Source organism: Tenebrio molitor, chromosome 3 (assembly GCF_963966145.1).
Source record: "Tenebrio molitor chromosome 3, icTenMoli1.1, whole genome shotgun sequence".
Classification (NCBI taxonomy): Eukaryota; Metazoa; Arthropoda; class Insecta; order Coleoptera; family Tenebrionidae; genus Tenebrio; species Tenebrio molitor.
This window is the reverse complement of record NC_091048.1, coordinates 10,386,095-10,393,547: the sequence shown is the minus strand read 5'-3', so window position 1 is coordinate 10,393,547 and position 7,453 is coordinate 10,386,095. Positions and strand designations below refer to the sequence as shown.

The window sequence follows — 7,453 nt, the reverse complement described above, 5'->3', positions numbered from 1 at the left end:
CGGAGCCCCGTCGCACCACCTGAAGGATAGGCAAAAGGAATTGGAATTGGAAAACGGCCGACCGAAAGGTGCCGTAAAAGCCGTATGGCAAAAAAACGGGAATGGCATAAATAATAATAATATAAGATTTGATCCATTACCTTCCATCAAGACTCTGATGGTTTCATCATCATTCATAATTGCGAGGAATCTTCTCGGTAGAAAAATATTCCTTGCACCATGCAGGCATACCATTGCCGCGGGTCCAAATTTTGTCGATACTATCATTATGTTACTGATTTTGTATTTTCTGTCTGTTTCGAGATCCCCGCATGAATAAAATCATGGGAATATTCGGCAGCGGCGATTTTGTTTAGATTTTCAAACACGTGATGGACGTTGTGAATAAAAGGATATAAACACAGGTACAAAAACACAGCACGTCTTAACAGCACGACTGATGAAACTGATTGAATTGAAATTAAATTAAACGATTTATAACGACTGTTGACCTAATTTGATAAGTAATAGCTAATAGAGTACATTTACACGAACCGCTAACGCCGGTGTTATTTAATCCGGTGTTATTAAAACTGGTTTAAAATGGGCGTTTACACAAGAGGTGTTGTAAATCTACATTGGTATTGGCGTGGTGTTAGCTAAAAACTCTTCGCAGTGCGACCAACTGAAATGCTTCGAGATTTTCCGATTGTGACTCTGACATGTCAGAAGCATAACAATCATAACATAACCTTCATAACCTACAAAAGTAAATTATCTAATATCTACTTGTTAAGTAACATTTTACCTCGATTTATTAAATGATCATATTTTATATCGTAATTATTTTCAGTGGGCGAAGCTAGCACATATCACTTCCTTCATAACAATGTGGATTCAACGCATCCTGACTAATGCTTTAACAGTGACCACCAATTTTTATTTATCTATACTAAGCAAAAACAGTGGCGGCTCGTCAGGTGAGGCAACTGAGGCCGGGCCTCATCCTCATTTAAGCATGAATTTAAATAAAAATTTATTTTTAAGAATTAGTATTTTGCAGATTTGTTTTTATATTATAATTATTTTATAATTTAATATATTTTCAAACTAGTAAATCCTAGCAAGAATATCAGGAGTAGTATCCAAAGCATTTATTTTGTTTTCTGTGTTCCACTGGAGAGCGATAAATTTTAAATTCAGCGCTCCCAGTGCAACGGGAAATATTCAAATATTTATCGTCGCGCCGCATCCACTAGTGGCCGCGTCAATTACTACGAATCGAGGCCGATCTTACGTCACCATCACTTACGTCACTTTGCGCATGCGTATTATGGTCTAATTCCAGAGAAAAAAAGACTCCCATTGAATGGTTTATCTGCTAGGTGGTATGAAATTTTCGGGGCCTCCCGGTGAGCATCGTGGACTCTCGTACTACAATTTTGGCAGCATGCATTGAGCTCTACACCATATTTTTTAACGCGCGCCTTTTAACCGATAGGAAATCATCCCCCAAAAATGACGTAAAGATCACGCCAGTTTATTACTCCAGCGGGCCGTCGCGACGCGGCGCCTTCGCGCCAACTAATATAATTCAGTAACAGTTTGAATAATAATTTGTTCTGTGCTGGTCACCTTTGTGTCATTTTCCGTGGTTATTTTGATTTGGTTAAGTGCACATTTTTGATTTTTGGTAAGGGAACATAGGTAGATCAACCATCAAACATGAATCCCCAATTTGATTTAGTTATGTCGTTGTTAGATGTTCCAAAATATGCGCCTCACGCTTGGCCTCACCTCACCTAGAGGTCACGAACGCTATGGATGAAAATAAGAAGCAATGACTGGTCGGAAAATATAGTACTGAAGCATTTTCAGGAGGACGAGTGGCTAGAGAACTTTCGCATGACTAAACAAACGTTTTTTTGGTTATGTAACCAGCTTGAAGCTAAACTTAAACCTGATGAAAACTGTTTGGGTACCCGGAAACCAGTTTTTGTTCAAAAACAAGTTGCCATAACACTCTACTTTTTAGCAAGTTGTGCTGAATGTCGGGTTGTTGGAAATGCTTTTGTGGTGCATAAATAATAATAATAATAATATTGTCTTTATTTGATAATTTCAGTTCAAATTCAACAAATACAAAATAACAGTTATTTGCAGAAAATAAATCAGATACTTACAATAATAACAATCCTAACAATACTATGTAATAATAATAACTGGGGTGGCGCCTTTCAACTACGTTGCTCTTCCAAGTCTACTGTTTGTAAATGTGTCCATAAAGTGGTAAATGCCATAATTTGTCACAGGACAAGGGTCAGAAGTTTGAAAAAAAAAACCGAGAAAATGAAGTTTCCTCTCTTTTTTTATTCAACAACAACCAAAACCAAAACCGTTAACACAAAAAAAATTAGAACCGTCAACTTGACAGCTACTTGATCGGTGCCTAGCGTCTCGCTTACTGGTAACAATCGCCCCTACTCGCAAAGAAGCTAGACACCTAATATTGCTCGCCAATCACCATCTCTCTATTAATAAGGAAACGTTTATGTTGGGCGCCACTGAAGGTTTACCCTCCTCCAGAAGGGGTTGTTGGTGGTGATTATCCGGCCTCAGGCGGTCGACGTAATGGCTTGGACCGTCCGTCCTCGGTCTCCACCAGGTAGGCGTAACCGATGCGGAAGTCGACCTGGAGGCCAATTCTTGACTTCAAGCGCTAAAATGCGTATACTATAAATTGCGATCACACTTTAACGAATGATTAATTTTTGGTCAATTCTTGACGAGCATTCGCAATCTAATTGACGATGGGCGTTAACGAGCGTTCAATAGAAGTGGCAACAAGGTTCAAATTGATATCACCAAGGAAATGACAAGCAAAATTATGTCTGAAATTTTGACGTTAGAGGTAAAATGGATTCAAAGGCATCAAAAAGGGGGGCAAAGGCTTCTGAAAAACAGAAGCCCGGTGGACATACTATAGCAACGTGGGTGCAGTCGATACACCCAATTACTCCAGGAAATCCATGTTTTTGTGAAAAATTTAATCTAACATTATTCAATTGTTCGAAGTTATTCGGGAAATGTACCCAGCGGTTAAATATCTCTGGATTATTTAAAGCATTCGTAACTTCTTTGATTGCACGACAAACAGATGGTTGGGAAACATCTAAGTATTTGCTACATCCAATAATTGGTTGCTAGCTTCCACTTGCATAAAAATTTAGGGCAACTAAAACTCTTGTTTGAATGTCGAGATCTGTTGCTCTTCGTTTTAGTCTCATAAAAGGTTCTAATGTTTCTATAAGAAACAGATTTTTTGATAAACGAAAATTCTTAATAAAATTTGCTTCCGACAATTCAAGAAAGGGGTTATGTGGAGCACGCGGAACACGAAAGTTTTCATTATCAATTTCTGCCACTTCCAAATTTTCAAGCAATGGAATATTCATTAATTCATCCATGATGATTGTAAATATTTTATACCATGCAACTTTTGAACAGTCCTAATGGAGGATGATATTACATCGATGCATCTTTCACAAAATATACTTCTACATTAAACTGTCCTTGTAATGAAAATACTAATAAAAGTGTGCTCGTTGAAGAGCGAGCGTTATTTAGCGATTATGCAGATTTGGGAGTGATCAAGAATTGATTTTTATAATAATCGCTAAAATTCGAACGATATGCAAACTAACGAGGGGTTAAGAATTGGTCTCCTGGTGTTCTGGAGCTTGACGAACACCAGGTTCTGATGAGTTATTGGTGTCTTGTTTAAACATGCCAGATGAAATAGAATGTGAAAACATTTTACATCATTTCGAGAGAAAAAGCTACATCCCACAATTAATTGGGGCAATTGATCATGGTACACACATCCCTATATTGCCACCTTCAGAAGGATATCGAGATTTTGTAAATCGTAATGGGCTGGCCTTCAATTATTCTACAAGCAGTGGTAGACCATGAATACAGATATAGAAATATTAATTGTCAGTCCCCAGGATCTTGCCATGATGCTTCAGTTTTCAGAAGATCTCAAATTTATAGGGATTCAAATAGATTAATTTCTAACAAAACGAAGTGTGTGAATGAAGTAGATATACCTTTTTTAATTATGGCAGATCCTGCATATCCACTACTACCATTGTTAATTAAAGGTTACACTAAAACTGCACGATTATCCCCTGAAGAGGAATCATTTAATGTGCATCTTAGTTGTTCAAGAGTATGTGTTGAAGTAGCCTTTGGAAGACTGAAGGCACGATGGAGATGTTTATTGAAACGTTTGGATCTACATTATACATTTGTACCCAACGTTGTAACAGCCTGTTGTATATTGCACGACATTGTGGAATCCAGAAGTGAAAAGTTTGTTTCATCATGGGCAACTGATGTGAAGGAAGCAGAGATAATTTTCCCTCAGCCTGATGACCACCATGATCTAACAAGAGATCATTAAAATTGAAATATAATTCGAGAGACACTGAGAAGATACCTTGCAGAAAATTTTCCTTTATTTATTTTTCTATAAATAATTTTTTATTTAGACAAAAATAAATAAATTTTCAATATTTTTATTTTCAAAAAATTATACACATTGAGGAAGGACACTGACACCCTTTTCCATGATTGTTCAAGTTTTTTTGGAAAGGCATACATTGGGGTTGAAAAAGATCCCTTAATCCATTCAGGAGAGAAGCAGTTGTCTGTTGCATCAGTTGGCTCTGCTGTTGAAAGAATTGTGACATCAGATCCTGTTCGAATTGTCTCTGACGATCGAAAAGGTCATCAATGAATTGTTCTTGACGAACGATCGCTGTCTCTTGTCGCTGCTGTGCGTTTTGGTTGCACAGTTCAGCAAATTTTTCTAATAACTTTTCTGCACATTTCCTACCAATCTTTGTCTTTAGTGTTTTTAACTGTTTCTGATTTTACCGGTGTCTCAACATCTTCTGGATGTCGGATAATTAAAAGAGTATCTGAAGCTATTGCTTCTTTACGTCCAAATTATATTAACATGTATGAGAATGTTGAAGAAATGAACAGAAGTGCTGAGAAGATGTACCAAATAGCAAGATTTCCCCGGGTTATTGGTGCAATAGATTGTACTTTAATAAAAATTCAATCTCCTGGAGGAAATGATGCAGAAATATACAGAACACGAAAAAACTTTTTTGGCATCAATGTTCAGACAGTTTCCGTTAAAGATCTGTATATTCGAGATATAGTTGCAAGGTGGCCCGGTTCTAGTCATGATCAAACTATCTTTAATAATAGTAGTTTAAAGCAAAAATTTGAAGATGGTACATTTGGAAGCTTTATGCTTGTTGGTGACAGTGGTTATCAACTAAAACCCTACTTAATGACCAAATTACAAAGAGTACAAACAGCCGCAGAAAATTTATACAACGAGTCACAAATCAGAACTAGAAATGTTGTGGAGCGACAATATGGAGTATGGAAACGGAGGTTTCCAGTGTTACAGATAGGAATGCGTTTAAAAATCGCTACAGTGTTAAACATAATAATCGTTGCCACTGCAGTCTTGCATAATCTGGCTTTGATTGAAAATGAAGAAATACCAGAGGAATGGCTGGAAGGAATTGAAGATGAAGAAAATTTGGAAAATGAAGGACCACCAATACTCGAAAATGAAAATGCAGCCCAAGTTAGAAGTAACAATGTTTCTTTTATTTTTATATCTAAATCTAATAAAATCATTCTTTTTTCATGTTCTTTAATATCTCTGTTCTGCTTTTGCAAAATTTCATTTTGCAGTAATTTGCTTCTTTTAATTTCTTCTAAAAATCCTGTTTTCTTTTTGTAATAGGCTTCTTTTCCTATGGGATTTACCATTTGCCGTAGTTTCTTTGACATGGGCGTTTTTAGTTTTTTGGGAGTGTAATTACTCCATAACGTGGATGTCGTTTTTGTTTTTTCTGCCTTTCAAGTTGTTCTTCAACGTCTTCAAAAACATTTTCTATAGTATCTTCTACAATCTCCTAACAAAAAAAGATATTTTTTTTCATACACAGAGTTATTCACCTTAGAGTTCCTGCGAAAATTTAATGTTATGCAACACAAAATACAGTTTTAAACAGCCCCTTAATTTTTCATCATTGTCAATCATTTTAGAGTCTGACCTGTGAGTCTTGACATAATAAAAAAAATCGTACGTCAGTTTTTACGCGATTTTTTCATGTATTCAAACCATGAAAAAACAGATAGGTATGTATGATTCTGATCTTTGGTGAGCGACATAAAAATGCTTTCAAGCTGCACATGTTTACTCTCAAAGATACCCAAATAGGCCTATTTCTTAAGTTTTTGTCTAATGTTAATTTCTTCCAATATTTCTTCTTATAACCTTACACAGAGAACAAAATGTCATTTTGACTTTTAAATGAAACACCTTATTTGTAAAACGTTAAACATGGTATCTAACAATTTGAGTTTTTGCTATTTTATGTTGCATAACATTACATTTTAGCGGTGAATATCCCGGAATAGAATAGAATTTTACTTGTGTAAAAAGTTGGTGCCTACCTGTGTTTCAGTTGATGCAGCAGCATAGTCTGCACTACATGATGGAAGGGTCTAAGAAGTACAAGGAGTATCATAAGTTTAATATAGTCTTTCGACTTTGATTTAGGTACCTGTTCGTTAAGAAACACATTTTCTTCTCCAATTATTCCTATGTTATCTACGAGTACAACTGCTGGGGTATTTTCTGTAGTGTGCTAATAAATTATAAAAATTGCAAAAACAGCAAATTAGAACAGTTCAAAAACATACAGTCGCGGAAAGAAAAAAGTAGGAGAAGTCTTATTAAGAAATTTAGCTAAAATTGAGTTGAGTAAACCGGGCATACCTACTTTTGAAGTTTTAATGATGACACTTAAAGAAATTGTTAAAAAGTCATAGGATTATCATGGTACGTATTAATGATGTAGTTAAAGCGGGGATCTCTGAAAAAAAAACTCAACACAAAGTAGTATTGAGTGAGGGCCCAACACTGACAAGAAAAAACATTGCCTTACTTTTTTCTGTCCCCGACTGTATGTACGAGGGCAAGCTGATTAAAAAGGTACCTAACTATGAAGTAGTTGAAATAAAAAATTTAAACTTTCATCCTTTTTCAATGTACGAGCCCTAACAACTAATTGTTGGGACGAACCATTTAATATTTCGTGCGTTATTAATAGAAGCAGTAAGATTTATAAAAATTGTTTAACAAGCATATGAAAGTTTTATTACTGAACAATGCATTGTATGTAACAAAAGTCGGTAATTAGGCTTACAAATTAATTATAATTAAATAAATTACAAAAAACATGAAAAATTGTTGACAACTATATCTTGGGACAAAATCGATAATGCGCAGTTTAATATGGTGTTACATCTCCTTTCGCCCTAACAACCGCTGCTATTCTGGCAGGCATGGTTGCTGCTAAAGATTTACAAA

At 35.7% G+C, this 7,453-nt stretch overlaps 1 long non-coding RNA gene across 1 annotated transcript; it reads right to left on the bottom strand.

Annotated features, from left to right (window-relative positions):
- Positions 1-5,669: 5,669 nt before the first annotated feature.
- On the bottom strand, positions 5,670-7,129 carry LOC138127377 (uncharacterized). Its single transcript, XR_011158199.1, has 3 exons — positions 6,645-7,129; positions 6,535-6,585; positions 5,670-5,990 (listed from the first exon to the last, which is right to left on the bottom strand). It is a non-coding gene; the product is annotated as an uncharacterized lncRNA (long non-coding RNA).
- Positions 7,130-7,453: the final 324 nt, after the last annotated feature.